General features: G+C 37.4%; 1 pseudogene; it reads right to left on the bottom strand.

Annotated features, from left to right (window-relative positions):
- Window positions 1–7,239: 7,239 nt before the first annotated feature.
- Window positions 7,240–7,740, bottom strand: LOC102856846 (annotated as a pseudogene).
- Between the last annotated feature and the right edge of the window lie 599 nt (window positions 7,741–8,339).

Below are 8,339 nucleotides of genomic sequence, written 5' to 3'. Positions count from 1 at the left end.
TGCCACTCAAACAATAGGCAATGCTATGATGTATGGAGAGGAAATTGAAACTGTCAACAGCTTCATCTTGCTTAGATCCACAATTAACACCCTTGGTATGAGCAGTCAGAAAATAGGGAGATGTATTGCACTAGAAAAATCTGCACTTAGGGACCTCTTCAAACTATTGAGGAGTGATGATGTCCATTTGAGGGCTAAGGTGTATCTGATTCAGGTCACAGTCTTTCTGATTACTTGCTGTGCATCTGAGAGCTGGACAATGAATAAGGATGACAGAAAAAGAATTGATGCCTTTGAGCTGTGGTGTTGGAGAAGAGCACTGAACATCCCATGGACGCTCAAGAGAATGAACAGATATGTCTTGGGGAAGGTGCAACTGAAATGCTCTTTGGAGCAAGAATAATGAGGCTTTGCCTCACACACTTTGGGCATGTAATTAGGAAGGTCTATTGCTTGGAGAAGGACATGATGCTGGGAAGGGTGGATGGCTGGTGAAGGAGAGGAAGACCCTCAACTAGGTGGATTCACATGGTGAGTGTTGCAGTGGGCTCTTGTGTGTCAGGAAGATGGCATAGGATAGAACAGAGTTCAGATCTTTTGTTCATAGAGTTACTATGAGTTGTACTCCACTTGACAGCACCTACCAACAACAAGTAAGTCAACAATGTAGTTTATAAAAATTACCTGAAAATTCACAAACAGTAAAAGATGACTGTAGAAGAAGACATATTGGATGACTGAGACTTCCTAAAAATTAAATACCAAATACATCAAAAATCTTCTACAAAAGAGTTAATAAGAGAACTTGCAGACTAGGGAAAAAATACTGGCAATAAGCTACTTGACAATTGACTCATCTCTAAAATTTATAGAAAACTTCAATACCTCACATGAACCATCTCACAGCATAGATGACCCAAGAGGACAGTATGATAAGTTAAATAACTCCATTGCAAACGGAAAAATACTGTATGAGATAACAACTACAAAAAAAGGTTTATAAAACCAGCTACAGTATGGCCCAATTAATAAAATATCTGAAACGAAAAAAAAAAAAAAAAGGTTTATAAACAGAGGGACCTTCTCCAGTGGTTATAAGGGATCAGAGTGGATGGGACGGAAATCACTATCTAGGGAGTAGATGTGTGTTAACTTGCATGAATGGAAAAGCAATATATAATTAAGGAGAGATCTGCACAACATAACCAAGACAAAAGAAGAAGAGACTGATAGATATATGAGTGAGAGGCAATAATAGTAAATATTTTTACATACATAATCCTGCAATAACAGTAAAAATAATAATTTACAAGAGGATACATAGGTAGATACATAAGCTAAACTTGTGTGGAAAGGCATATATGGATATGCCTGTAATCATGCATGGGTTTGGCAGAGGACATTTCTACCTGTGTGTTTGTATGTGTTACAAGTATATCCTTGTGAGTAGTAGAGCATTCAGGGGGCAAAGTTGTTCGGACTTCTTAGCTAAATCCAACTACCTTGAGGAACTGAATTTGTGGAGGTAGGACTATAATCCTAAGGAATATCTAGGTCAATTGATATAACATAGTCCGTAAAGATAGTTTTCTACAACTTACTTTAATGAGTAATGGATGGAGTCTTGTTGCCAACTAAGATTTGACTACTGGTCTCTCCCTATCCAGAGTAAAGAGAAGTAAAGAAAATGAAAGACTCAGGAAACAATTAGTTCAAAGGATTAATGGACCACTTTAACCACTAAGCAGAACGACCACTATCAACACTCTACTCATGTCATAATAGAAGGTCTTGTTGAACAGATGGGAGGAAAATTTTTTTAACAAAATTAAAAATAATAGAAAATATCAGACTTAATGGTCTGACATAAATTGGTAGAACTTTTAAAATTGTGGTCGTTGGAAAACCTTCAAACCTGGAGCTGAACCTGCAACAGAAGATCACTTTCAGCCAAACAACAGTTAATAAAGTGAACAGTAACATCTGTGAGGAGGATGCTTCTCGGAGCAATCAACCATAAGAGAACAAAAGGACAACATTTGTCCAAAAACAAAATTCAGAAGGCAAGAAAAGGCAGGGAAAAGAGTGAGTTAAAACAGAAAACCCACAGAAGAACTGCTAAAACCTTAAGGGGATTGCAATGTATATCATGAAACAATATGTGTATAAATAGTTGAATACAGGAAAAAGTCATTAAACTGCAACAAAACATTTTTTTAAAGAGTCTATGCCTGGAGTTATAATCTCTTTTGGAAATGAGTTGTCTTTGCTATGCTAATAAGGCATAGTGTAGAATATATCTTGAGTCCATCTCTTTTATTGTTGTGCTTTGGAGTTAGAACCAACTCATAGCTGACACTACCGAGTCTTCAGAAGCTATAAATCACATAGCGAGAGTGAGGGGAAGAATGCCCGTTTTTCTCCTGAGTAGCATCTGGTGGATTCAAATCATGTGCTGTTGGGTCAGCAGTGTAACTCTTTACCCACTTGGCTACCAGAGCAACCGTTATATTTTATGTTGTTGTTGTTGTTGTTGTATAGCATTGAGTCAAAACCAACCCATAGCTGACCCTCCAGCAGGATTTCAGAGGCATTAGTTGCGTGGGAAGATACGGCTTATCTTTCATGGAGCAACTAGCAGAACCGAACCGCATACCTTTGGGTTGTCAGTGCAACTCTTTACCATTAGACCATCAGAGGTCCTTCTATACGTTATAGGATGGCTATAATAAAAAAACAGAAAAATATAACTGTTTTAGGTGGGTGGAGAAATTGGAACCCATATCTTCTTTCTGTTAGGAATGAAAGAATGGTGTAGGTACAGTTGAGGAGTTCCACAAAAAGTTAAACATAGAAATACTCATGTTACAGCAACTTGTTGTTAAGTGCCATCAAGTCAAGTACAATCCATAACAACCCTATGAACAATGGAGCTGAACCCTTCCCTGTTCTTGCCATCCTCACCCCACTGCTGCAGTGACTGTGTCAGTCTCCCTGGTTGAAGATCTTCCTCTCTTTGGTCGTCCTCCAGTTTTCCAAGCATTATGCCCCTCTCCTAGCAACATGCCTAAAGTATGTGAGACAAAGCTTTATCATCTTTGCCTTCAAGGAGCACTCTGGCTGCTTCTCCCATTCTTTTGGCAGTCTATGGAGTATTCAGTACTCTTCTCCAACATCACAACTCAAAGGTATCCATTCTTCTTCTGTCATCCTTATTCATTGCCCAGCTCTCACATGGATAGCAAGTGTTTAAAAATACCATTACTGAGAATTCTCATACCCTGTTGGTGGGATTATAAAATGATACAAGCACTCTGGAAGGTAGTTTGGTATTTCCTCAAAAAGCTGAACATAGAAACTCAATATGACCCAGCTATCCACTACTAGGACTATACCCCAAGGAAATTAGAACTGAGGCACAAAAAGAGATTTCACAGCACCATTATTCACCATTACAAGAACATGGAAACAGCCCAAATGCCTAACCACGACCTAATGGATTGAGAAATTGTGGTATATTCACACAATGGAATAGTATGCAGCATTCAGGAGCAACGATCTCAAAAAATACTACATGACTTGGGAGAGACTGGAGAACATTATGCTGAGTGAATTAACTCAGTCTCATAAGGACAAATACTGCATAAGACCATTATTGTAAAAATAGAAGAGTAACTAGTAAAACATGTATGGGGACCTAAGGGGGCAGAGGTGGGGAAAAGAGAGGCGAGGATGGGTAGGTGTGAAATCACAGGGTTACACAATTTGGTGGGTAAAGGGAGGGGTAAAGGAAATGGGAAAGATCCAGCGAAGACCTGAAAATACAGGGTAATGGTGGGCATAGTCCAATGGTGATTAATTTTATTAAACATATGAATGATATTGATTATATGAAATAATTGTGAATGAAGAATAGTGTGAAACATAATGTATACAAACTTTGTAAGCAAATCAACATAAAATAAAAATTAAAAACCAACCAATCATGCACAGCTCTGGCCATACTTCAGAACTCCTTGAGGGTACAGTTGAGAAATCCTGCTGTGAGGGTTTTCTCTAAAAAATTCTATCCAGCTACACCCTTAAATGACGCAGAGGCCAGTCAGGTAGAGTAAATGTGAAAAGAGTTTTAAGACCTTTGGCTTAGGATCAACTGTAAGGAAAAAACATTCCACTGAAAGTCACTCATAATGAATTTTGTTAGAGAACATTATGTCAACCAAACCAAGCACATCTGCAGGCCACATACTGACTTGTCTCTGTTAGAGGGCCCGGCTTTAGTCCCCGGTTGTGAATCAGTTTATTCTTTTACTGTATTGCTTTATGTATGTTACAACAAAGGCTGTCATGAGCAGATCGGCTTTCATCGTCACAGGGTTTCCATAATATTAATTAAATCCCCCTTAATTACGAATGGAAAATATCAAATTTTTTTAAAGAAAAAAAGGGTAGAAGAAAATATACAGCAAATAAGAGAAGAGGAATAATGGAAATAAAATGCTTGGAGAGGCAAAAGATTGTTACAAAGAAGTAATGGAAGCAGGTAGTTGGTGCAATCTAAAAAGTCTTATTGTGTCTTTTCTAAGTGACCTTTCTTTTAATATAGGAAGCCAGAGAAGACTGTTATAAAAACTGAAAATAGTAAGCAGCTAAGAGGGCCCAGATGTTTGTTTAGGCTCCGCTGGTGTCCCAGGAGCCGGGCTCGTATTTCAGGCTGAGAGCACGCAGCGTCCTTGGCCTGTGGCCACTGTTTGCGTCACACTAAGACAAGCCTGGATCAAGGCTTTTGGCTTGACAAGCGTTTTGTTAACTTAGAACTTATTTTAAAACATTGGTTGAACAGAAAGATTAAAACTTTGTATGTTAATGAAGTTTGGAACCAGTATCTTGGACGCTCTGTGGTTTTCTAATATGGTTGTATTGGAGCTTAGCTGATCTTTTCAATTCTACTCCAAATTAGTTTATCAGTGGAGTTAAACAGCTAAATTTAAGTAAACGCTATTCAAAAGCCAGCATGCAAGTTCTCTACAAGCAATTTAAAATTATAAATTCTAGGGAGCTCTGATGGCATAGTGGTAAGAACCTGTGTTGCAATTGTGAACATACAAGGTTCAAATCCACTAGCTACTCTGTGGAAGACATGTGGGTAATCTCCTCCCATACAATTATTGCCTCTGAAAACCTGCTGGAGGCTTGGTTCTGATTGCTGGTACACAACAACAATCTGGATTATAAATACTTTTTAATCCTTAAGAGAACACTTGGAAAAAATTTTTTAAAAAGAACATTGGAAATAGATATATAGGATTTCATGGCAGTGTTGTTTATTTGAAACAATAAAAAAGGAGGGTTCAGAGAAATTTCTTTCTTAAAAGATTTGCTCTTATATAATACTTTAATTAGACACTTTATGCAACAATGAATGAAAGGAAATCCAAAGTCTCTGTAAACATTCATTAAAATTAATTTTTAAAAAAAGAGCTAGGAAAGGTGAGAAAGATCTCTAAAGGGGACCAAATCATTGGGAGGGGGGTGCATGCACACATAAATCACTGGTTTTATATAATATTTTTCTATTTATAGATTCAATAAACTTGAAATATCATAAGCATCTCTCATTATTGGTGTGGCTTTGCCCCGGTACTGCTTTCTTTTACTTCTTTTTTTTTTCCTCATAAATAATTTTTCTCAGTCAGGAAAAAAAAATTAAAATTAAAAAAACTAGACATTTTAATTTGTTCTGTATATTTAAGAGATAATACAATTTATGGCGTTACAGAAACTTTTGTATATCACAGTATATATGCTAGTGTTTTGGTTTTATATTCTGGGGCGATAATAGAAAAGTTAAAATTTCCTAAATGAAATTAAAGGGTTTTGTGAATGCACGTTCCTAACATGTTTCTCTTTTGACTCTAAGGTTACTCAGACAACTATCAAAAATTGTTGAGGCTCAGAGGAGTGCTCAAATACATACGGGAACTTGAGTTCTGGGGCAGAAGTTATAGGGCTAGGACAGCACTGTTTGTAGTTAGAGCTCAAAGCCTGTCAAAGTTTATCTCTACAGTAGAGTCAGAACAATAGATCTTATCCTGCTGAAATAAAAAATGGCTGCTTATTTTCAGTAGTGTTCACTCTTCTTCCATTGGCCAATAAACCTCAGCACTCCATCAGTTGAGGGGTTTTGGACCCTGAGATGTGAGTGAAGCAAAAAGATCATTAACCATTTTGGAGGATTAGAAAACTTGAAGGAGGTTTGTTACCCAATAACAAAAGTAATTAATGCTGAAAAAGGCAGATTTAATTGTAGGAGTAAAATGATTAAAGGATAAATATCAGAGTTTAGGGCTGTTTGTTGTATATAGGGTTGCTATGAGTCACAGGCAACTCGACGGACTCGATGGCACATAACAACAACAACAACATAATAATAGTAATGTATTTTTGTACAATTAAAGAACAAAAATGTTTTTTCTGAAAAGTTAGTGATGTGTTTATTTAAAATTTTAATAGGCAAATTGAAAAAGGGTTGTCTGCTGTAGAACCCTGAATTCACACGGCAAAAGAATCAACTGATATTTATTTTCTAGAAGGCATTCTCCTCCCATGCAATTCAATGGCTCTGAAAACCCGCCGGAGGGTCAGCTTTGAGTCCATTCCAGCTTTACAGGACACAACAAACAACAACAAAATCTGTAAGACTGGAAGTTTAAAAATTAAAGGATGCAACCAGCAAAATCCATACTGTGGAAGTGTTCTAGCACAAACAACTTAGTTTTCTTTGATAAATTAATTGCAAGGAGGGGAAAAAAGGACGGGAGGAGATGATGTGCTCAGATTTTAGGAGATTTATTATTTATGAGACATTTCAAGTTATTGACACATACAGGTCTTTTTGGAATTCTGATTTGAACAAAATCTAAAATACTGTGAGGTATTTGGAGAATCTTGACCACTGATTGAATAGTTGTTTAAATAAAGATATTATTTTTGTTCTGGCCTACCCTGGTATTTCACATTTGTTGCTTTTTATTTGCAATCTATTGTTCAAAGTAATTTACATTTTCATCTCCATTCCCATTCTGATTATACAGATACTAAGTGGCAGAGAAAATTCTGAACCTAAGGGAGGAAATAAAAGGCAAAGCTGTGAAGTCAAGTGCATGCACAGGTTCTAGGAGAGAGAGGGCAAAAGAGTCTTGGAAATAAAACTAGGCAGATCAACGTAATTAGAAAGTTTTAGCTAAAGTTCACTCCATTATCCTTGTCCTTTGCTCCATGTTTAAGGATGTGTGTGGACTCAGTGAAATGAAAAGTCCCCTTTTTGTCGATCAGTGGTTCCTATGCAACTCATTCCCTTCTTCCTGGTCTCTCATGGTCTTTCTGAATAGTCTCTGTTGCTGCTTCATCAAAGCAGACAAAAGCATTTCTGATGACACCTTCTGAATCTGTCCCATTTAGCTTCTCTCCAGACATCATGAGGAACATCATAACATGCATGGGGTCCGGAGCCCCTTCCAGTAAGGCAAACAGGTACACATAAGTTGGGTTCTTCCTTAGAGAGGCATGCATAACATGCAAATCTTCCTTGTTGATAAAGTCATCTCTGTTCTGATCAATCATGCTGAAGGCCTTTTTGGACTCCTAAATCCGGGACTGGCAAAACATGGCAAACATGTTGGATGTTGTGCACTGAGGGTGCTTCGTGGTGGTTTTTGTCTCTGCTTTTTTGCCCCACATGGTGGCTGTTTAATTCATTGCCAGACGCCTGAACCTGTTGCACTAGGCGGACGAGTAGGGTAAAACTAGTAGGGCTGAGTCTGTTGTTATGGTGATTCTCTTTTTTTTTTTTAAGGATAAGAATGTGTTTTCTTTTTTAAAAGGAGCCCTTATCTTTTTAGCATATTGAGATACGTAAAAATGAAGTGATATTTTGTTTTTATTTTAGAGTAGTGTAGGTGAGGTTGGGTCAGTATAAAGATGGCAACATTCATTAATAATTGTTGAAACTCAGTGAGTATCTGACAGTTCTTTATATTATTTCTCCTGCCTTCTGTATATGTTTGAAATTTTCCTTACTCAAACTTTAAAATTAAATCTGAGCTTCTGTCATCTCTGGAGCAAGGGTACTAATTTCGGGTTTGGTATTTTTTTATTTTTATTTTATTATTTTTGTGTGAGTGTACCGTCAAATCAGATCTGACTGGTACAGGAGGAGATTGTCCCTCCTCCCCCGCAAAGCATCTGGTGGATTTGAACCGTGCGTCTCTGGAATTGTAGTTGCAACTCCTTACCACTAGGCCACCAGAGCTCCCCGGTTTTTGTTTGTTTTTTTTTTT

This window comes from Elephantulus edwardii, unplaced genomic scaffold (genome assembly GCF_000299155.1).
Source record: "Elephantulus edwardii isolate Elephantulus edwardi_28Jun2011 unplaced genomic scaffold, EleEdw1.0 scaffold00054, whole genome shotgun sequence".
Lineage (NCBI taxonomy): Eukaryota > Metazoa > Chordata > Mammalia > Macroscelidea > Macroscelididae > Elephantulus > Elephantulus edwardii.
The sequence above is the reverse complement of the archived record's forward strand: the minus strand, read 5'-3'. Positions and strand labels throughout refer to the sequence as shown.